The sequence below is a fragment of the Triturus cristatus genome, chromosome 8 (assembly GCF_964204655.1).
Source record: "Triturus cristatus chromosome 8, aTriCri1.1, whole genome shotgun sequence".
NCBI classification, from domain to species: Eukaryota; Metazoa; Chordata; class Amphibia; order Caudata; family Salamandridae; genus Triturus; species Triturus cristatus.
In genome coordinates, this window is record NC_140591.1 from 337,233,078 (window position 1) to 337,256,510 (window position 23,433).

The following is a 23,433-nucleotide window of genomic DNA, read 5'->3' on the forward strand; positions in this document are numbered from 1 at the left end:
GGAAAGCACTAGAACTTAAATGGATGTGATAATTTGAAAGATTGTGCTAGTTTGCATGAGTGAGTGATATAGTGCAAAAGGAGGATACACGTGCTGCCTAGAGAGAAATGTATATATAAACTAAAAATTCTCTGTTGGGAAGATAGTTGAGGATAAAAAGATTGTGGATAATTCTGGGAAAGTATATTTCTATGACAGAATACCATAGGAAGGAAAATGTTTTGGCTAAATATTGGGATCCTTTTCAAATCGATAGAGGGTAGAATGACAACTTCTCTTAGTTTAACCAATGATTGAGAATGTTAGTTATAAATAACAATGCTGACTCTAGATAAATAGCCCTTAATGTGTAGTTTCTTAAAGTTGTTAACAAGCAATGTCTATAAAATGTATGCTTTTCCTTTTATGTGAGCATATAGTGACGTGTGTTCTATTATACAGGTTTGAACAACATGTCTTGGACACAATTATTTTAACAGAGAGTTACATATCACAGTCTTGAGAAAGATGGTTTTATAATTGGTACCATCGAAACGCGTTGACGCACTTCACAGAGACACAATCCGTGTTTAGGCTGGAATTCCAGAATTTTGCGATAATAGTTTCGGATTCCTGCCTTAATCATTGTGGGATCACGGATGTTTACATTCCAATGACATATTTCTTTGTCTTCTTCTGATGTACTCTCCTTTTATTCAGTTACAATTTGTTTTATTTGATGTCCTTTCTTTTTAAATATCAATTGTATATCAAGTGTCACATTGTTTTTTAAGATATTTTAATGTCTAGGACATTGTGAAAATATTGACTAAGGATGAATTTTTATGTATGATATTAAAATGAATAAATAGAGTTATATTTTTTCATATAAACTTTGCTTCTAGTCTGCTCAACTGGGGGTTTGTATGTATATTTCTCTTGTGGTATGGTGAGAACCTGAATGTTGATGAATGAGGATAGAGTGTGAGCGGATAAATTATCACATCCATTTAAGTTCTAGAGCTTTCCGAAGGATAATCTTTGTTTACAACCTCATATCGGAATCTGACACAAGATGTACAAAAGGTTTTAGCGGTTGCAGTCATGCCAAATCAATGTATTAAACCCATTTTAGGAGTCAGTACATTTTATGGACTCCTAAAATGATATAAATAGATAACAAATTGCTGTTTGAAAGGGGCATGTTGTGGGCATCCCTATCAAATAGTTATTTGGTACCCTATGTATTAATGATTTGTGACCAGAATTCAGGCTGCAAACTATTAATAACATACTGACCCTCAAGCTGAGGTGGTAACTTATTCCCCTTTCGACATTTTTCCCTTTTGGGAATTAGTGTCCATGGTACCATTGCCAACTCACACTGAAACTTTAAAAAACAAATGTCAAAGCAATTCTCTATGCTTTAACCCCTTCAGTGCCCGCCCCTTTCCCCGCCCTGTGCCGGCCGTTGCATTAGCGGGCGGGGTTTATGACAAGCTGGTCTCGTCATGGGCACAGCGCAACCGCGGCCCATGACGAGACCAGCTCGTCATGGGCATTGAAGAGGTTAAGGAAATCAGACTGTTTTTTTAAAAACTAAAATATTTCCTTTTTTCTCAAAGCGATCACAGAAATGGTGGTCTGCTGATACTTTAAGGCCACTTCCCTGTTATTTTGGCCAATCACAGTGAGTTGCAAATTATGACCTACCTAAATATTAATTTGGTAGTTTGGACTGCGACCCTCTTTGGTTCCTTATGTTATTAACCAACCAGTTAGTACATAGATCAATTTGCAAAGTACGTTTTTGGTTGCAAAAAGAGTGGTGGCTAATTACCACCACTTTTTGTCACCACAAAAAATAGTACATGTGGCACTTGGTTCTTTTTGCAATGTTAGAGCTCAACAGTCCTATTCTTACTTTTCTGTTCGAGCCCTCATATGCATACTTGGTTATTTTTTTATTGTTGTTCCCAGCCACACTTTTCTGTCTCAAAGTAGTGCTACTTCAGATCCTAGATTAATGTTTTGATTTGTACCAAATTTGATCTCTCTCATTACATTTTATCATTTCTCTGCATAGGTTCACTTATTTCCATACTATTTGTTTTTAATCGGTTTATTGATTTTTGGTATCGGTGTTCGATGAAAATATAAGAGCATGCTACATTAATAGTGAATAATCACAATTCCAATGACTGCAACTTCCTTGGGGTATCAACATGTCAGAGTAACACTGAAAATGTGGAAAACATATGGAGGAAATACAATATTGTTTGAGTCCAACAATATTATGTCGAATTTTGATTAATACAGATGCATAACAACAAAACAATCCCAATATTTAAATATTTCTCAGTGAAATGAAATCCAAATATTTTGTTTCTCAGCTCAAGTCAAGTTCCTAGCAATATCCTTATAACGTAAATAGTTTGAGGTAAAAAACAGGCAATGTATATAATCATTCATAATTTTTGCTTTGAGCCACTTCCATATGATTTGTCTCAGTATTTTAAAACACAAACAGAATCTCATTCCAGAGTGGTGCAATGGGGCATTTTTGGTGGGCCAATCATTTCCCTGCATGTGACACAAGATCCTTGCATTTAATCCATAAGCACACATCATGTTGCCATTTATCAGCCAGAGGGGAGGACTGAGCTCTCCAATCAATCAATCAATCAATACATTTGTAGAGTGCACTACTTACCCGTGAGGTTCTCAAGGCGCTGGGGGGAAGGGGTACTGCGACTGTTCGAATAGCCAGGTCTTGAGAAGCCTCCTGAAGGTTAGTAGGTTCTGGGTCTGCCGTAGGAGGATGGGGAGGGTGTTCCAGGTCTTGGCGGCGAGGTGGGAGAACGATCTGCCGCCGGTGGTCGCTCTTCAGATGCAGGGGACAGTGGCGAGGGTAAGGTCGGCGGAGCGGAGCTGTCGGTTCGGGGTGTAGAAGGTGAGTCGCCTGTTGAGGTATGCCGGCCCGGTGTTGTGGAGTTCCTTGTGTGCGTGGGTGAGGAGCTTGAAGGTGATCCTCTTGTTGATGGGAAACCAGTGCAGGTCTCTCAGGTGTGGTGTGATGTGGCGCGGGATGTAGAGGATCAGGCGAGCAGAGGCGTTCTGTATGCGTTGTAGTCGTTTCTGGAGTTTGGCCGAAGCTCCTGGGTAGAGGGCTTTTCCGTAGTCTAGCCTGCTGCTGATGAGGGCCTGGGTGACCGTTCTTCTTGTTTCGGTGGGGATCCACCTGTAGATCTTGCGGAGCATTCGGAGTGTGTTGAAGCAGGAGGACGAGACGGCGTTGACTTGCTTGGTCATGGAGAGTGTTGAGTCGAGGATAAACCCCAGGTTGCGCGCGTGGGCGGTGGGTGTCGGTGCTGCTAACAGTGCGGACGGCCACCAGGAGTCGCAATGCATCGCAATACATATTTTAGTGAGAACCAAAGCCAGGTCAAGAAATCTGTTCTCTATTTTTTGGGGGGGAGGAGGGATTAGGTCTCAAAAAGTTGTTTAGCAAGCAAACCTTAGGGGTATGTAGCTCCGCCCTATTAAGTTGTGCTTTAATACCTATTTCTATTTTATCACAATATCTTTCATGCTTATCTTTAGACTTTTCCTGTTTCTACTCCTGCACTGTCCTAGCCATTGCCTTACACACTTTTACTAATTTTCCACTGTAATCTTGCAGTCTTCTTTTCTGATGTTGTACTTTCCTGTTGCTGTTTTCACATTTTCTAATGTCTGCTTTTAATCTTGAATTTAAATTTTACCTTTGATTTTAATAGTTTATGAGTGTTTAATTCGATCTTGGGGGCCAAATATAGCAGGATGGGAAATGCACAAATTTGTAATGCACTAAAGTTCACGGTATCAAATAGTAGACCCATAAGGTACAAATGTCCTTAAAACCATATAGTTAGTCTTCATCTATATGTCTAATGGCAATTCCCAATTTTGAGTTTTAAATTATTTTTCCTTTCAGCAGCGGCCTTTCACAACCAGCATGTTTGGACAGCGTACAGTTTACGGGCAATGAGCCCTGTCCAGAAGGATATATTTGGTTGTAAACTCATGTTGTTATATTCCAGGCAGAAATTCACAAAGGGATTCCTGGCAAGTCCATTTCCATTTACAAAGGTGGCAATTTCTACTGCTAATGTGAAGATCTCTGGAATTGTAAATCCACTAAAAGAGTGGAAGCTTCAAGACAGATCTTGCCTAGAAGGGTTTGGATTGTCCACAACATGAAAATTGCTCAGCATTCCAGAATTATGATCTGACCTCTTCCCACCCTGTAATTAGCCGGATATTTACTGCAGTACTGGGCTGGATTATGCCCACATTTTGTTGTAGTGTAGTGAAAGGACTTCTCCCATCTGTAAAATATTTTTGCAGCAGAGAAAACAACATTTAAAAGAGCATTAGCGTGAGAAAATCAATTTCCCCTGTACAAAGTTTGTTGTATGTTGCCAAGCTGAAAAGTTATTTGATGAAAATGCAGTTGTTTGTTCTGCCACAGGAAAATACTGTATTATGTATATACATAATATAAATCCACCCAAAAGTCTGGCTTTCAGAGACCTTGAGAATACCATATCGCCATTGAAGGAAAAAGAATTTGATTTCGCTTCAGTCAAAGCCTTTGGATTTTCTGATTATCCGTGAAGCAGCAGATAAAGTTGATGCACTTCATGAAGCAACACTGAATGCATCTGAAGTATTGTGAGATGAGTGGTGCCATGCGTGTTGGTACATGAATCAGCACATGTGAATATAATACACAGCAACTTTAATAATAGACAGTTGCATTGCTTTGATGAATGCTTGAGTCTGAGGTAGTGCAAAGAGCTTGTTTAATTTATCAAAGCATATATTTATCATGTATACTTTTGGTTATGAAGCATTTTCAAAGTATTTTACTATTTTTTGAAAAGTTAACTTATGCTGGAAAGCCCTGAACCAATCTACAACAGGATTTGTTTTGCTCAAGTTAATTATTAAGGATCTGTTTCCTCAAAGCATGTCATAAGAAAGAATGGAAGAAGCAGATACTGAGAGGAGTTTACAAGCAAGGTCAGGCCTCAGAGGGTTTCAAGTGCTGTTTTTTACCTCAATAGAATAGAATCACAAAATGTCTGTGTCCTAGTGGATTTGTATATGAAAGCAGGATTGTCTTTCGTTCATCAATGATACTTAAAAAGGAAACTCCATGGATGTTGTTGAAAGAGAGGTAGAGCTTTCATTTGAGAGAAGATTGTATGATGCTTCTTTTTAAATAGTTCGCATTATTTCCTTATCTGTTTCTCTAAATCTCTCCACAGCTTCTCTCTCAGCGTATGCCTGTTCCTCTTTTATAGCAGCATAGACCATGGTAGCTATACACATCTTATTCTTAGAAGGATATTTTCTCAAAAGAAAATCACTTAAAATCCATATGTTCAGTTAATTTTGAAATATGTTTCTTTACAGCACTAAAACTATGGGGTCGATTCCGATCCTGGATTTTTTTTTCCCATACGACTCGTATCCGTATTTCTTTACGTACGAATCGTACAAGTCCCGTACAAACGGCGAAGTACGATTCGCACGTGGAAAATACATATGAATCGCCTCCCCCGAGTACACTTGTGCCCGGGGTACGAGTCGTACGCCCCCCCCAGCCTCCCACCCCTCCCGCGTACGTCCGCACCATACCCCCCACCCCCCATATGTACGGACCGTACCCCAGGCGTACCCCCCACCTGCGTATGTACGGACCGTACCCCAGGCGTACCCAATCCTCGCATATGTAGGACCGTACATACGCAAGGATTGGGGTACGCCTGGGGTACGGTGAGGACATACGCGGGTGGGGGGGTACGGTCCGTACATATGCAATGTTGGGGTACGCACCGTACATGATGACTCGTATGATGTGGGTGATGGCGTGTACGTCGCGTAGCGGGCCCCCTTTTCCTCGTGCATCGCAGTGTACTTAGCTTTTCCGGCACTTTTTAGCTCCCGTAAAAATATAGCCGTGCGGAGTGCTTTAAGTACGAATCGTACTTGCTGGTCCGTAAAACGCTGCCTGACTCCGTGCGGACGTCGCGTACGCGCTGTCCAGGATCGGAATTGTATGTATTTTTTAGCCGTACGGTGTTTTTTATGATTCGTACGGAAATGGTATTTCTGTACGAATCGTACTTGCTGGTTTGTACGGTGGAATTCTCGGGTACGAGTCGTACGGAGAAAATGCTCCGTACGACCATTTGTACCCGGGTTTTACAGGATCGGCATCGGCCCCTATATGTTGACCACCATCTTAGACACAAGTCTTCTACATTGTATGTAGTTGCAGACATAGGGGAATGTGAATTATACCTATGACCTGGCCTGTTTACTGATAGACCAGTAGCTTTAGACAGAACTCTGTACATGCACATATAAGTATTTGTTGGCCATAAGTCCTTATTGAAAGCCAGGGGCCCCCAGCCAAAGCAATTTCTATGATTTGAAACTTAAAACTATACACAAAAATACAAACACCAGTATACACAAAACAAATGCCTAAATGTTGAATTTTATTTTTTAATTCACAATCAAATATGGAAAAATGTATAATCAAATTAAATTGTGCTTCTTTATTTATATTAATTTTGCTATTTGATTTTGTAAACAGTTGCAAACCGCCTGAGCAGGGCTCACGGACTCTCCAGGAGTCACTGCACCACCAGTTAAGACCCAGTGGTCTACACTATCTGGCAAATACTGTGAGCGTTTTGCACCACATATGTGCATGTATGTGCATTTAAATTTCTATAATCTGAAACTTTTCTCTATGAATTGTCTGGTTCTAACACCAGAAAAAGGGGGGTATTCATGGGATTAACTACCAGGCATAATTATACCTTGATATCGTTATTGATCTAGGATGGCCCTTATATGGCACTTTGCTTCTAATTTTACTTGCTTCAACTTGTGGCTCACTCTTTAATGGTGTCGCCTGTGGTACTGAATCTTTGTCCCGCCTAGCTTGGTTTCTGGAGTCTGTTTATAGCTCACTCATGTGCACATTTTTTCCTGAATCCTCCCAGCACTAAGGAGAACAAGCATTGGCACAGCCAATAGGTCTCGCCTTTGGGACCTTATAAGTGTTTAGCCATGCAACAGTTGCATAACTAAATACTTATAAGGTCCCAAAAGCGAGACCTATTGGCTATGCAAAGCAGCCGTGAAAGTGAAAGTGATTACGATCAACATCAAAGCGGCCGAAAGTAATCGCGGTAAAGCGCGGCGTGCGCGCCCGCGCAAATGCACTGTGGCTCTAGGCTGGCCTGGTAGCACTTTTTGGAGCCCTCTCAATAAGTCTCGCCAGACCAGCGCATGCGCTGGGTCAGGCGAGACCTAAAAATCATTAAACTAGTACCGTCTCACATCGAGGTGCATCCTTTATAAATTCTAGATGCCAAACTTCCTAGTGAGAATGATGTCATACACGTCTGTCACCAGAATACTGCTTTAATTTAGTGCAATCTGTCGCCTTCAATTTGTATTACTACATCATGAACCCTATCACGAGAGTTTACGTGTTCAACCAGTGTTTAAACCTGTATGTATTCTTCTGTTGGAGTCACTACCAGATGTGCCCTTGAGAGTCTGGCAAATTATTGTTACTTCCGCTGTGCTGTCCAGTAACGCTAATGCCCAAGCCCTGTTCCACAGAAGTATGTACAGTTTCTGAGGCATATTTCTTATTTATTAGTTCACCTACCTTCATTTTATTAAATGAGCTTTTGTTTCTGAACCTTTTCTTCTTTCTTCATGCTTACCTCAACATCGTGAGCTTGGCTCTCTTTCTGTCAGACATGTTTGTCCTACTCAATCTGGTGGCTCCTTTCTATCCTTTTACTCTACCCACAGTCCTGCAAAGAATGGGAAGATTAGCTCTCAAAATACTGATCTCTATCTGGGTTTTTATTATTTTCACAATGCCTCAATTGTTTCCACCCCTACTGGACTCCTGCTGTGGTGGAAATCCGGACCTGGATTTCTGTTTAACTTTTTGCTTTTTCTTCTCCGAGTCTGCTGTTTCTTGACCAGGACCCTCCAGCTTGTTTTGTGTACCAAATTGTGTTTTTTGTGGCTCAAGAATTTAACGTATACCAGCCTACAGAAATACATACTTCAAAGATAATTTAATGAAGCTCTTGTCCATGATCTTGAACCAGAAGAACCGCTAAGGTGCACTGCCAGAACCACTGCCTCCCCTCGAACTAGCCAAGAGACAGTCTCACAATTAAATATCAATTTCATCCCTAAATCAATATATGGTGCAGCTTCATGCTCATTCTTTTTTTGTTTTAACACTTCCAGCAATACTTCTAATGAAGGTGTACCATGCGTAATGATATTAATACTCGCAAAGATTGTTCTTATTATATGGGTGGTATCACACCAAGTAGAACACACATTTGCCTTCTATGCTTGTCTTGAGGTTGTGTGAAGATAGACTGCCTCCAAATAATTGGTTTACCGAGCAACATACAAATGGAATTTCATCACGCTTTGTGGGCAATTTGCCTGTGAACACTTTAATTGCCTTTGTTGTGCAGGGCCTGGAACCAATACTCCAGTGGTCAGTAAAACATACAGTTGAAGTTATATATTGTCACTAATTGACTTTAATAACTGTCATAATATCCTCAGCAACTACATTTTTGTGTATCAGGTTGCAGAGTGTAACCATCTAAACAGGCCAAGTAACCCCTAGATTACTTAAAAGACCTATTACTTAAAAGACCTATTCTAGCATTCAACATGTGGCAAATGTTCTTCAAACCAACTTTGGTGTTCCTGAGAGCCTATCAGGATTTCTAGGTTGTGATAAGGTTCATATACTGCAGGTACTGCTTTTTATGTATGAATGTCCCTTGTGTTTGGATCGACAGCTTCAAATTCTACCTGTAAGAAGTTGAGCTATTACTTGTGCAGTATGTGAGGCCTTCATAAGTTATAGATCCATAATTTTCCCTTACTGGGAACCAAGCACCCCATTGTAGCTCTTGACTCTCTCAGGGTAGCGAAGCAGAGTATTCCAAGTGCACCTCAGGGCAGGTGGTACGGGCTAGCAATCATCATTGCTGACACGCAATATTATTACTCAATAAATGATTCACCAGTCAGTGATTTTTCTTTAGAAAAGGAAAAGTACATTTAAAACACACACACACACTATTGAATACTATGCATTAATTTACCAATTTAAACAAAGGCATATAGAAATACCTTGGTGACACTCTATAATCAAAGTTGACCCATAAAGTTTTATGACTCCCAAAATCACAGTAACTCCCCACCTATTCCCGATAGAACATCACAATATAGGGGGTAACTCTTTAAATACCCATGTCTAACGGATATGTCAAGCCTATTGACGGGCCTAGATGGGGTTTCTTAGGTAGAGTAGAGGCCTGATAATTGCATGTTTCCAATTTTTTGGGACGGTCCCTGAGTCTAGTGATCGGTTGAGTAGCTCTACTAATGATGGAAGAATGGCATCCATGCCTTTAGATAGAATGTGGGGGGGAGGGTGCTGGTTCTAGAAGGGGCCCTGATTTAATCACATTCATGAGGATGCGTATAGCATTCAAAAAAGTTTAAACTGGGGAAGCCGGATTCTCCCTAATATCCTCTATGCGACTGGGGTCTTTTTCTATATTGCCCTGAAATAAATCATAAATATCTAGAACTTTTTTCTGGAAGAATGTCGCTTTCTTGTTGCATCTTTCTTTGGTGAATTGCAGAAGGGTATTACTCTGGTGTACTGTGGTCAATGCTTTAACAACCTTGGGCTTTCTTGATTTCATTATGGTAGAGCCTAATGGTTGTTTTATATTCCATTTTTAAAAATAGTTTGTAATACTTCCTTCATTTCCTCCTTTCCTCTCAAGTTTCTCAGTCTTTCTTTAGGGAAGTTAGATTGGTATTGAACCAAGGGGCTCTTTTAGTATTTGTTTTGGGGGTTTTTTCCCATTTTTGGGATGCAATCATCAAGAGATTGTGCAATCCAGTTCTCCATTTGCGCGTAAACCTCCTCTAAATTGCCCTTTAGATTTGGAGTCCAGGCCACCAGAGATTTGATCCATGCTTCAGGGACAAGTTTTGACCAGCTCCTTGTTGCATTAGACGAAACTTTGAATATGTATGTCTCCTGGGTTTGTAGGTAGTGTAAAAGGGATGAAGTAGTGATAGGTACGGGGATCGGGTGGAAACTTGAATCTTCGGGTCATTGAAAAATATTGAGTCAAGTATGTGCCCTTTTTTGTGGGTGGGTGCAATAACTTGTTGAGTTAGCTGCACTACCTCTAAGTCCTGCAATAATCTTTTACTAGAGGGGTGTTTAGTGTATCAAAGTGTATATTGAGATTGCCCAGGATAGTGATTTGAGATGTCCTCACCTCTAGACTGCTGGTAGAGCCTCCGTAAATTTCATGCTTGCACCTGGTGGTCTATAGATTAGAGCTCCCTTAAAGGTACATGTGGGAGGGAGTGTGATGACAGATTGAATGCTTTCACACTCTGGTAATGGAAGTGTAATGATGAGGCATCTAAACTCTTCTTTTAGTACAATAGCAATCCCACTCCCTATTTTTCCTGTGCGATCCTGTCAGCGTATTTGGAATCCCACAGGAAGAGCCATTAAAATATAAGGCTGGAGCTCTCATTAAGCCACGTTTCTGTAATAAACAATGTATCCGAATGTTGTTCTTCTGTCAATATCCTGATCTCGGTTGTATTCCTTGGAAGGGACCAACTATTAATCAAACCCATCTTCCATAGTTCCTTTCCGAATTGTATGGATTTTATGGTTATGTCCTGATTTGTGTTACTCTTTACTACATAATCACACTGTGCACACATCTCTTTGCTTTTGTCCAGGTTGTCCACCCTGAGAGAGGCAGAGCACCAAGACTCAGGGGAGGGTCTAAGCGACAGCAGCAGTTCCCTTGTGTATTTGTATCGATCTGGCCCAATTTAGACAGGGTTTCTGGCCCCTGATCCCGGTCAGGTGTGGGTGGGCGCAGACAGGCTTGCCTGTGGTGCGCCTTTGGTGCACCAGCGGCACGCCCCAGCCACCATATTCAGATGTGAGTGTCGAATTACTGGCACGCCAACCTTACAGCTGCTCTCTCACAACTCTATGGTAGGGAGGGCAAAAATACCTCTCTATGGTTGCGCTTTGAAAGGGCTAATCCCCACTTAAAATTCGTTGTTATACAAAATTTAAAAATTAAATTAACTCTAGTGAATCAAACAGTATAAATCACATTACAGTATCAGACAAATTCTTCCCCAAGCAGCGCTCTCACAAAGGCAATGTGTAAAATATTTGGGCAACACACACACAGTAACCCAAAAAATACACCACAAAAAGACTCTACACAGGTTTAGGAAAATAGAGACTAATTATCTGAGTAAATGAGACCAAAACAACAAACATCCAATCAGTAGAAGCCGAGATCTGAATTTATAAAGATTAAATGCACAACAGTGTTTAGAAGTCAGCTAAAAGGTTACTTGAGGTTAACCGGGGTAAATCCAAACTTCAGGCTAACCGCAATTGAGGGCAGGCTGACTTCAAGACTCAGACAGATCCCGCTAACAAAGTACTTTGGATGGAACAAAGTACTTTGGATGGAACAAAAGTGTCGACATTGAATACTCTAGGTGAGGAGTCGAGAAGGTGCCGCATTTCTGTTGATCCATGGATGGAGGCGAGCATCAGCGGCAATCTGCACCATCGATGGAAGCTTTGGAGTAGAACCCCTTTGCAATGCAGGTGCTGTGTCAATGTCGAGTCACGCTGTCCGTCGGCGTCAAGCCACGTCGGCTGTAATCTGTCGTCGAGCGGCCCCTGCTTTGGTGTTGAAGTCAATATGTTTGTTCTGATCGGCACAGTCACAGCTCCGTTGATGTGGGAGAAGCTGCAAGAACCCACTTCTGAGGCCCAGAACTTGAAGAGGGCTCCTCAGGCAAGGGTAGTCCAGCAGCACCAGCACAATTGCAGGAGGTCTTTTGTGTCCATGAGACTTCATAAAACAGAAGGCAAGCCAGAAAGCCCTTGGTGATCACTTGGAAGGAAGGCAAAGTCCTTCCAGCTGAGTCAGGGAGCAGCAGTCAAAAGGGCTACAAGTGGAAAAGCAGTCCTTCCAGGAAAGCAGTCCAGTGAGTCCCTTAAGTGTGGCAGTCCTTTTGACAGAGGTCCAGTTCAAGATCCAGAAGTGTCTGTGTTTAGGTGTCAGAGACCCAGTGCGTATACCCAGAAGTGCCTTTAATGTAGTGGGTGACTTCAAAGGAACTCTCTGAGGTGCACAAGGATTTATTTCAACTCAGTCCTGTCTGCCAGGCTAATCCTGGTGGGTAAATCAGTACTTTGTGTGTGGACAGGACACTACAAGTGTAAGTGTCAGCCGCTCCCATTCCTCCCTGCCCAGGAAGACCAATCAGAATGCAGATCAATGCAGTTGAGTGCTCAGAATGCAGATGAGCTTCACCTTCCTGTGTTTATGGCTGTCTAGGGGGAATGTTCAAAGTCTAGCTGTCACCCAAACAGAGACGAGCCGGTGCCTCACGTCATTCATGCTGAAGATCCTCTAGATAGGCTGACCCGCCCCTCTACAGGCTGCAGGCACTCCACTCGGGATTTCCATTACCCTGGAGTATCCGCAGTCAATCCACAGAGGTGGTTTTTAAGATACGGATAGACGCTGACCCACAGACGGAAGGATTTTCATTTACTCACTCTTGGGATCTCCACACTTCAGAGCTTCCCCGCCAGCATTTTGGATCTCATTGTCACTTTCTTAAATAGACCAGCCGGGTCAGAATTATCACGGCGGAGCAGTGAAGAGCTTACTTTTCCTTCTCATGTTTTTCGTTTCATATGGGTCCTATTCTTTCTTCTTACTTCACCTTCTCTTCTTTAGATTCCTCAACGACGGCAACGGTTCCTTTACAGCCCTGAAGAAGTCACAGGATACTTCCCATTGTGTCGAAACACGTGTTTGCTGGTTGTCCTTTGTTCATTTTCTATTGAGATTAAAACTATAAACATTTACTATCCGAGTGGACTTTAAGTAACAACTCTACAATTGCTCAAAACACCAGCAAACATTGTTTTTACTGTATAAACGTGTGCCCAGGACTTGGCTTTTCTCGCTGTCACCCAACCCAGAGGTGCATTGGACACCTGCTGTCTGGCACAAAGATCAGTAAGTACTGAGAAATGTTAACTTTTTAAAAGTGGCATTTCTAAAACAGTAATGTTAAATCCAACTTCACCATTACCATTCCAAACATATGTAACATGAAAAAGCACTCCTCTCTGATCAGGAATTACAGCTTTAAAGTGTATTAAGGAGTTCCCAGTGCTGGCCTATGAGAGGGGCAGGCCTCACAATAGCGAAAGGCAAAATAAGCTGTTTGTCATTTCCAAGAATGCAAAACATAAAGGTACATGTCCTACCTTTTCTTTACATAGTACCCTGCTCTTAGGGTTACTTAGGGCCTACCTTAGGGGTGACTTATTTGTAATAAAAGAGGAGTTTAAGGCTTGGCAAGTAGTTTTAAATTGCACTTTAAAACAGCAGCGCAGCAAGGCTCTTAATAAGGCAGTGTCACAGCTAGAAACTGCAGTAAGTAATTATAAAAACCAACGCTCCTTTTTCTTGCACGTGGTGACTGATGATGGTCATCTGAACTGAGTCAGAGGCCCATGCAATTATGCCACTGGCGCCAGGCGGGGCACCGTGTGCAATGCTCCGGCCCCGGGCCAGAAGGCGGCCGGAAGGGCAGGGCCTTGCCGTTTACATTCACTTTTTCTCATCAATCCACGGGCCTGTATACTAGTACAGAAGAGCAAGAGGAGGGGTTTTTAGACAAAAATGGGAACATGTCTTGATATATTCTATAGTGTATAGATATTCCCACAGTGTCTCTCTTCGGAATTTTCTGCTGAAATCAAATGCTGGTTTAACGGTACACGTGTAAACCAGTAAATATTTTGTTTGGCGTGTATCTTTACAGTCTGCCGTGTTATGATTTTACAAATACCCTCTAGTAATGTTAATATGCACAAGGGTAACTTCCATGTAGATAATGTACGTGACCTTTTGTGCGCTCCCACAAACACTTTTCAAGCGCTCTGGGGATTGGCTAGGCAGTGATTTGAAGTGCCAGATTTCTCATCATAAACGTTGTTGTTTATGGTCTTGTCTAACGATGAAGTATTATTAGCAAACATGTCCTATGCTGTGCCATTTTAATAGCGGAGATCCTTGGCATTTGCAGGAGTGTTTTCTGAGAGGGACATAAATGGAAACGCGCCTACCCCTTCTTTTAAATCAGATCTCAGTTCTGTAACTATGCATTCGTGTTTGGTGGCCGCCTCACTGGGCTGGAAATGATATTGAAATGTTTAACAGAAAGAAACAACGGCGAGGATTTCCTCTCCAGGGTAACCAACCCAATTTGGGAATTAATAAGGATGTGCAGCAGAACGTCTGTTTTCTCACTGTGTATTGGAGCCTCATTTGAAGACTGCAGCCTTGCATCTGGTAACGTTTAGTATTTGAGATTTGCTTTTAATGTTTTAATACAAGCAGACTGTCTTGTAAGCTCATCTTATTACAAGGTGCCTTTTGTCTTTTGGGATCGTTATTATGAGTACCACGAAGTATGGGAATAAAATGAAGAGTTATTAGGAGCTAAGACTTGTTCCAGCTTACACTTTATGAAGTGTTTACTTTTTTATATTTATGTCCCATGGACATTAGCATTCAAAAAGTGCAAAGGCCCAAAGATTTACTTAAGAGATGACCGCCTTTGCTGCCCACGTATCCCTTTTCAATGCATTAGTCGTTTTAGATATTTATTTCAAAATTGTGCACTTTTGATTTTATCTTTTTTTAAATGTTCACAGGGCAGGGGAACCTCCTTTAAAAACCTTACTTGGAGGAAGGCTCCCTTGCTGAAATTCAGATTAAGTATTACATCTGACTTTCAGCGGTGCCAGTGAGGATGTGGGCGGAGCCAATAGAGTAATTGGGTGAAGCCAGTGGAGGAAGTGGGTGTAACTAGGGGAAAGTGAGCGTGGCCTGAACTTCATATTTTACAAATTAAGCACTGTGTACATGCACATTAGCACTGGTTAGCAGTGGTAAAGTGCTCAAAGTCCTTAGACCAACAATAAGAATTCAGCAAAAAGAAGAGGAGAAAGGCAAAAAGTTTGGTGAGCCTTCAGAAAGGGTCCTTTTGCTACATCAGTGTTCGAGTGAGTGGAGAAAATATTGAAATGCTTGTTGACACTGGATCAAGAATTACTATACTATCAAAGGACACTTATAATAATTAGGTATGCAAGACTCAGCGAGAAGCCAGTAGGAGTATTCCAGGATTTTATGGTGGCCACAAAATAAAGTAGGAGTATTTAAAGCAAACTTGTCATTCAAGGAGAAGAGTCTCTTTACAAAAGTCTTCATGGTGAATTACAATGTTAACATTCTTGGGTGGCTAGAAAAGCAAACAGAATGATGATAAATCCATGTCAACCATCTCATGTGTTACGCATACAAAAAGATAATTTGGGAACAAATCTTGAGGAATACAAGGCTTGAATGCCTAAAGGATTTGAAAAATTGAATAATCTTCAGCACAAACACACAACCAGTCAAACAATGTCAGGAATATACCCTTGTCGGCCCTCATAGAGGTTAAAGCCATACTAGAGGATTGGTATACCAGTGGAATAATAGAGCCAATTAATGCTTCTGAATGGCTATCACCAGTAGTCATTGCAAAGAAAGAAAATGGCACAATTCACCTACATATCGTTCTTCCCCAACTTACTCGACATTTTGTAGCTGATTGTGAACCATTGCCCCTAATAACCAAAATGGTGATGACATTGGACCTAGCTAAAACCTTTACAACAGTTGATTTTAGTGCAGACATGAATTTGTCGAATTAGACCATGAATTCAACAGATGGTCTGTCAAGAAGCATGTGGAGAGTCATACTTTTCCATCGCTGGAACTGTAGTTCGAGTGTATTGAAGGCTCCTGGGATAGGCAAATGTTCAGTAGGTTTAGGCTAGAATTTGTGTGGTGGCATCATGGTTTCCCCTATGGCCAATTCAAACCCTCAAATATATTTGTATGGCCCTGCGATGAGTTCTCCCCACAAAGCCTGTTGCATTTTACTTTCTTTTGTAAATTATATACTGATCGCACAAATAGGTTTCTAAATCCAATCAAACAAAAGCGGGGGATTAGAACATTTAGACTAGCCCTGGTAAATCTGCAATAACTCGATTCCCCATTAAATTGTGTTATCATCTGTTCTTTCCTAAAATATGCAATTAGCAGAACAAAATCACTGGTGTTTTAGCTGGAAAGTCCTACTTTGCAATAAAAGTAACACACACAATATTAAATCAACTTTGTGACCATGGCACTTTCATTGCACTTTATATGTAGCAGCTAGCTGTGTCAGACATTATTAAGTTTGTATTTTATTGTAAATTAATTTATTGCATTTTGGGGAATTGCATGCTGCAGATTTTTATCACAATTGTACATTAACTTCTCTTTTAATAATTTTAAAGTGATGGACTGTTCATTATATGTGCTTTTATGGTCACATTTGTAACCAAAATAAAATGATTTGATTGATAGTGCAGCCTATCACCAAATTCATTTAGATGAAAAGTCTAAAAAGTATACAGCATCCATCACTCCCGAAGAAGCCTACCAGTTTCGCAGCCTACCTTTTGCGTTATGTTTCTGCATCATCAGTATTTCAGCATGTAATTAACCAACTTTTTGCTGGCATGAAAGGTATAAAAACTTTTAAGGATGATATATTAATTTACAGAAAAACAAATGAAGAACATACATCTGTATTAAAGAAAGTACTTAGAAGAATTCAGGACAGCAGTCTGACTTTACAGAAAAACAAGTATACGTTTTTTTAAAAAACTGCGGAGTGCTTAGGACACCTCATTGAAGACCATAGTGTTCGACCAAAACCATCCTCTATAACAGAATCATATAGTCACCAACTTCAACTAACAAAAAGGGACAATCATTTTTGGACTTGTGTGAATTTGATTCTAAGTTTATTCAAAACTGCGGTGTAAAGGTAGAACCACTTCAAAAATTGATAAAGAAAGATTCAGAATTTTTGTGGAATGTGAAATGTGGGGAGAGCATGAAAGACATAGAAAAAGATCTTGAACCTGCGGGGGTTCTCTTCCCTATTAGGGGAGAGGAGTTGGTCTAAGGGCTAGGGCGGTCGACCTCGAATCTGGGGAACTGGGTTCGAGTCTCACAAATGACACTGAACATCCTGTGATTCTGGGTAAATCTCTTGATCTCCCCGTAAATGAATGTGTCCTCATGTAATGCAACTGATGCTATGTAAAGCGCTTTATACCTGATACCTTCAGGTCAAGTTCGCGCTATATAAAACGCCGTAAAAAAAAATAAGAAATACACCATCCCTGCAGTCATCTAGTGAAAAATTACAAAGTATTGCAACTACTGACACAAGTCAGATTGGGTTAGGTACAATACTGATCCAAAATACAGAGCAGAGTGAAAATACCATTGTCTTTGCATCACGTAAATTAAGGGGCCCAGAAACAAAATATTCCGTGATTGAACATGAATTATTGGCTTGTGTTTGAGCTGTTACCATATTCAAAAGCTTTCTTTGGGGAAAAGAGTTTACCATTAGCACAGATCACAATCCACTGGTTAGCATTTTAGAAAGTAAAGGATCGGGTAAACGTTACCAAGAATAGCATACTTGGTGTTTAAATTGCAAGAGTACCAAATTAGAATGGAGCGTATCTCCGGCAAAGTGAATGTTTCCGCTCATTACCTGTGGCAAGCCGCTTGTGACAATAAGTGAGATTGTGATGGAACTGAGGATGATGACTAATTGCTGGTTGCATGTTTGTATGACTGTGATGATGCCAATGGCACCATAACAAAAAAGAATGGGAGGTGGCAGATAGCAATGACAATGCGTTAACAGAAATTTAAAAATACATTATCAAGGGATGGCCCCATGAAAAAATATCAAACAAAGCTATCCGGCCATATTGGAAAATAGGAGATGACATCACTATAGTTGAAGATGTCTTTCTCTGAGGAGACACCTTGGTTACACCTGTATCTTTTTTTTTCGACATGGATGTTAACAGATGTTCTATCTTCAATAATGTGGCTAAAACTCTGATTACATGTTGATGTCCTATGACATCTGTAGAATTACCTGAGGGTCCATGTATAAAAGTCATGATCAACTTTATTGGACCAATGAATGCATTACCCCTTGAGATTCATCATGCCATTGTTGCAATTGATTACTTCAGCAAATGTGTTGAAGTCAAGTTTCTATCCCAACCCACTACATCCAAGGTGATTGAATTTCTAAAGGAGTTATTCTGCACAGAATGGTTACCCATTAATTAGTCACCGACAATGGAGTACAATTTGTGTTTCAAGAGTTAGTTACTTTCATGAGGATTAATGACATAGAACATGTAAGGTCATCCCTGTACCATTCCCAAAGCAATGGCAGGTCGAACGAGTTAATTGTTTAGTGAAGGAGACTATTCAAATAACATTAAAGTCTTGCATCCAAATCGTAGCAGCCCTTAGGACCAGATTATGGTCATACTGCACTAGTTCCCACAATACCACAGGTAGAATCCCCTTTGACTTACTTAGGGGTAGGTTAGCTATTACACAATTGCAGTCATACTGGTCATTAGCGTGGAAGAAATGAGAGCATGGTGGAAAAGGAAATCAAAATGAGAAACTTGGCGGAGAAGCATCAGGGGCACATGTGCAGTAACTGTGACACTTGAAATGCAGTCATAAGAATGTGTGTGTGCTGGTGACAAGATGATAGTAAAATATTTTTAAAATGAGGAAATATGAGCAGGTACAGTAAACCTAGATGAGTGATAAAAACCAGTGGCACAGAGGTCTTTTCAGACAATAGGCAAAAGTGGAATGGGTCAAACATTGTTAGTATTTGAACTCTGGACCCTTTGAGCAACAGTGAAACTGTTCAACATCACCTGCCTGTGTTAGGTGATAAAGCTAATGACAAAGAACATTGTAATATGTGTAATGCAGGCATGAATGGTTACTGTTCAATCGATGTATCTTCATCTAAGAATGCAACCAACCTTACTGATAGTGTTTTCACCAGAAGAACCATTATTCCACCTGTTAGGTTTAAATACTCGGCATTGAACTAATGGTTAATGAAAGGAACAAGGTGTATTATTCTGTAAGTGTTATTTGACATTGTCCTCCTGATTCAGCGTTCCTTTCCTTTCGCTGCTCATTCTCCCTTTTGTGTATGTGTGAGAGGGGAGCCACGGAAATTAAACTGTACTCTAAGGCAGATTTCCCCCTTCATGTATAATATAGTGTCACTGCAGACAAAATAGTTAACCGTACTCACTTTACCTATAAGTGGAAAAACCCCACACTAAAATACTTGAGGATAATATAGTCGCAACTGTTTTATTGCAGTTCAAACTTATTGGAGCAAAGGGTCATCAAAACATTTTGGAGATGTCGTCTCACCTGTAACATATCAAGGCATGCTTCATCATTTGACGACCCCTCACAGTGAGGTAGGAACAATGCCACCCCAGCGGACTCAAGCGAGGGATACTATTTTATGCCCTGGGAGTTCTTATAAATCTGTTATAAGGACAATGGACCTGTGGTTTGGCATAGAAAAGAGTACAAAACATACCTAGAGGTATACTCAAAGGTTTTCTTGATTAGCGAGTACCCCTAGTGTGATTTAAAACATGTACCGTTGGTCGTGAGGTGCAATACAATGAATCACCTGACCTAAATAAATCCTAAAATTACCAACATGTTTTGACCCCTAAAACAGCCTCTATAGGTCTCGGGTCTTCAGGGTAAAATAATTATAAGCCATGGGATACGGTCAAACCATGCAGATAAGGTAAATAATAAAACCCTACAAGTACCTCAGTCAGATTGGGGAACCTAAAGAAAAAGGTACATAAGGGACAAGATAAAACATATGTGACCAACACCCATATTCTAACTCTATAAGGTGTTAGACATATATATTTTGTTTAAAAAAAAAAAAACACAACAACGTCCCGGTGCACCCTTTAATCCTAAACAAATAATAAAAATCTAAGACAGCAGACTAACCTTTAAATACAGGCAAAGCTGTCATCAACTGGCTGATTCCCACGCATTTTTTATGTAGGGAGACAGTTTCTTTTAGACACGAGACACATTATTGATAAAAAACTTATCCTAGAAAAAAAACATCTTGATAGTGCATTCAAATGTAAATTATCACTTACCCTAGTCATATTGTACTACGGGCATTATAGCAAAGTGTGGGGGATGTCTCCTTCGTAGTCGAACACTAGTAATCCAAAATTGTTTGCAAACAAAGAGAAGCAAAGCTCAGGTTTCACCAATTACAGTGTAGCATTCTTTTCAAATAGTGTGTAGGGAGCATGCCTCTACAGAAACTACCAGTAACGCTAGATTTTGTTCCCTTTATCCGTCATTAGTGCTTGTGTGTTCTGACATGCATCATCATGATGTTTGTTTCTTGCTGCTGGGTGGTAGCAATAAAGGAATTATTGTATAATGTTGGCTTCCGTGCCGTGCCATAAAATCATGCTCTGACGCTCACCCACTTGTCATGATTTCCATGTTTACTTTGTTTTAAAAAATCAACCGATTATTTTGCTAGGTTGTTGCTAGGACCTTGCGTAGTGAATATAAAAACAAGTGGGTGAGCGTCAGAGCATGATTTTATGGTAGTCTTTGTAGCTTGATAGTTACGAGGCGCACACCAGGATGTCGGAGCAGTGAATACACGTGTTCTGGCTCACAAGTTTCAAATTGACACTCACTTCATCAGAAGGAGGATGCATCGGTACCACCTAGTGGAGTCCTCTCCACTGCTGAATAGTGGGAGGTGGGCTCTGGTGTAGGAAAGTTTAAGTAACCCTGATATTACGATGGGCGTGTATGTGATGACACGTTACCTATGTGACAGTTTTGTCAAGGACTACAACCCTGTAGAGAAATGTAGTCCTAGAAGATTAGGCTAGAGGGAGTGTGTAGCCCCGGGAGATTAAGATTGTACACTGCTGCTCTCCATAACCGTGCTGATTACGAAAACCATAGTTGGACAAGACCAACTGTGCCATACTTCTATTTTTTGCCCAAAATACATAAAGGCAAAATACCACTTGTCTCTCATGTACCTTTTTCTTTAGGTTCTCCAATCCAATTGAGGGTCTGGTAGGGTTTTATTATTTACCTTTTCTGCATGGTTTGACTGTATCCCATGGCTGATTATTCCTTTACCATGAAGAAGAACCAAGGCCTATAGAGGCTGTTATAGGAGTTGAAACATGTTGGTAATTTTAGGATTTATTTCGGTCAGGTGATTTCTTGTATTTCTCCTCACGACCAACGGTACATGTTTGTAATCATTCCAGGGGTACTCACTAATGAAGAAAGCATTTGAGTATACCTCTAGGTATATTTTGTATTCTTTACTATGCTAAAAACAGGACCCAGGGGGGAGAAAGCAAAAGACACACAATTGATGGACGGAATGCAGAAAAAATCAAAACATTCTTCCCCAGTCAAGAGATCTGGGTTAAATCCATCATTCTTTTGCTCACCATGCCACCCCAGTTTAGACCTGTCCATATGCAAATCAGTCTTGACCCTGTGTTTCATGGGAACAGTCCAGCCCGAACTGCCAAGCCAGGTCCTCCCTGGACCGGAAACAAGCATCCTACGACCGGTTTCGGGGATTCACCCCTCTTCAGCTAGGATAGCTTGAATCCAGTGGCACAGTGAGCCCGGGACCTACGTCTAGGCATACCCGGCACACTTAGAGCGAGAAAGCAAAAGACACACAATTGATGGACGGAATGCAGAACAAATCAAAACATTCTTCACCAGTCAAGAGATCTGGGTTAAATCCATCATTCTTTTGCTCACCATGCCACCCCAGTTTAGACCTTTCCATATGCAAATCAGTCTTGACCCTGTGCCTCATGGGAACAGTCCAGCCCGAACTGCCAAGCCAGGTCCTCACTGGACCGGAAACAAGCATCCTAGGACCGGTTTCGGGGTTTCACCCCTCTTCAGCCCGGATAGCTTGAATCCAGTGGCACAGTAAGCCCGGGACCTACATCTAGGCATACCCGGCGCACTTAGGGCGAGAAAGCAAAAGACACACAGGACCCAATACAGTGTCCTGATAACAGATTTATAAGAACACACAGGGCATAAAATAGCATCCCTCGGTTGAGTCAGCTGGGGTGGCATTGTTCCTTCCCCAGAAAGAGAGGTTGTCAAATGATGAAGCACGCCTTGATACGTTAAGGGTGGGATGACCTCTTCCAATTCTTTTGATGGACCTTTTCTCTGACAAGTCTGAACTGCAACAAAACAGTTGCAACTATATTATCCTCAAATATTTTTGTGTGTTTTTCTGCTTATGGGAGAATATTCTTGAGGGTCTACCTCCGTTGCTCTCCTACAGGGATAGATAATTTACATACTATAAGGCCTAGTTCAGGTCGCCAACTAATTTTGCATTTACCCTGCGCACAACGGTAGTCTCAAACACACGGCCATCATGCATGTGCACATTCACTCATGTGCACAGCCAAGTGCTCCTTACCCTGGCCGCATCACAGCAGCCTTTTTCTAGATGGTGTACACTGGCAGTAAAGATGCCCAGTGCATTTACAAAGTGACTGCCATGGGTGAGACACAATTAGTGAGTCTCAGCCAAAGTAAATAGTCCAAAACCAGGTGAACAACTAAATCTGTGCATACTAAATGGGCAAACCCACTTGCAACACGACGTATGAGTAGAATATTTCAAGGAGGTATGCAGCATATGCATTTAGGACAAAAACTACTTCATTCATCGCTTCAAAAAAACCTCTTCCTGTGAGGGGCTGTGCTAATGGGCCCTGAAGTTTATTCCTACCACTTAAAAGATTGTGCATCCATTGTAAAACAGATTGAGAAAGAGATTAAAAAATGCAAATCAATAAGGGGAATTAATAACTAGTGAAGCAATCGAGAGTCCCACAGCTGAGAGGTAGCTCTGATCTGAACTGAGAGAGTACACAAATATTACAACTGACATCTCTGCTATTAGTAATTATTGGTATAGTACTGTGTGTGCCATTAAGGATTACTGAAAGATCATACCCGCAGCCAGGCACCGCTGATGTTTTTTGTAATTTCATTCAAAATACTGCCCAGTTTTAGCTTCCCTAGACCCTCTGGTGATGCGCAGGCTTCATTATGCCACTTTACAAACATCAGACAGGAACCTGGTGAAATGTAA

General features: G+C 41.0%; 1 protein-coding gene across 1 annotated transcript in view; it reads left to right on the forward strand.

The window, feature by feature from the left end:
• The window catches only part of MTUS2 (microtubule associated scaffold protein 2), a 1,510,781-nt gene that overhangs the window by 416,915 nt on the left and 1,070,433 nt on the right, over positions 1-23,433 (forward strand). The gene's annotated exons all lie outside the window — the stretch shown is intronic.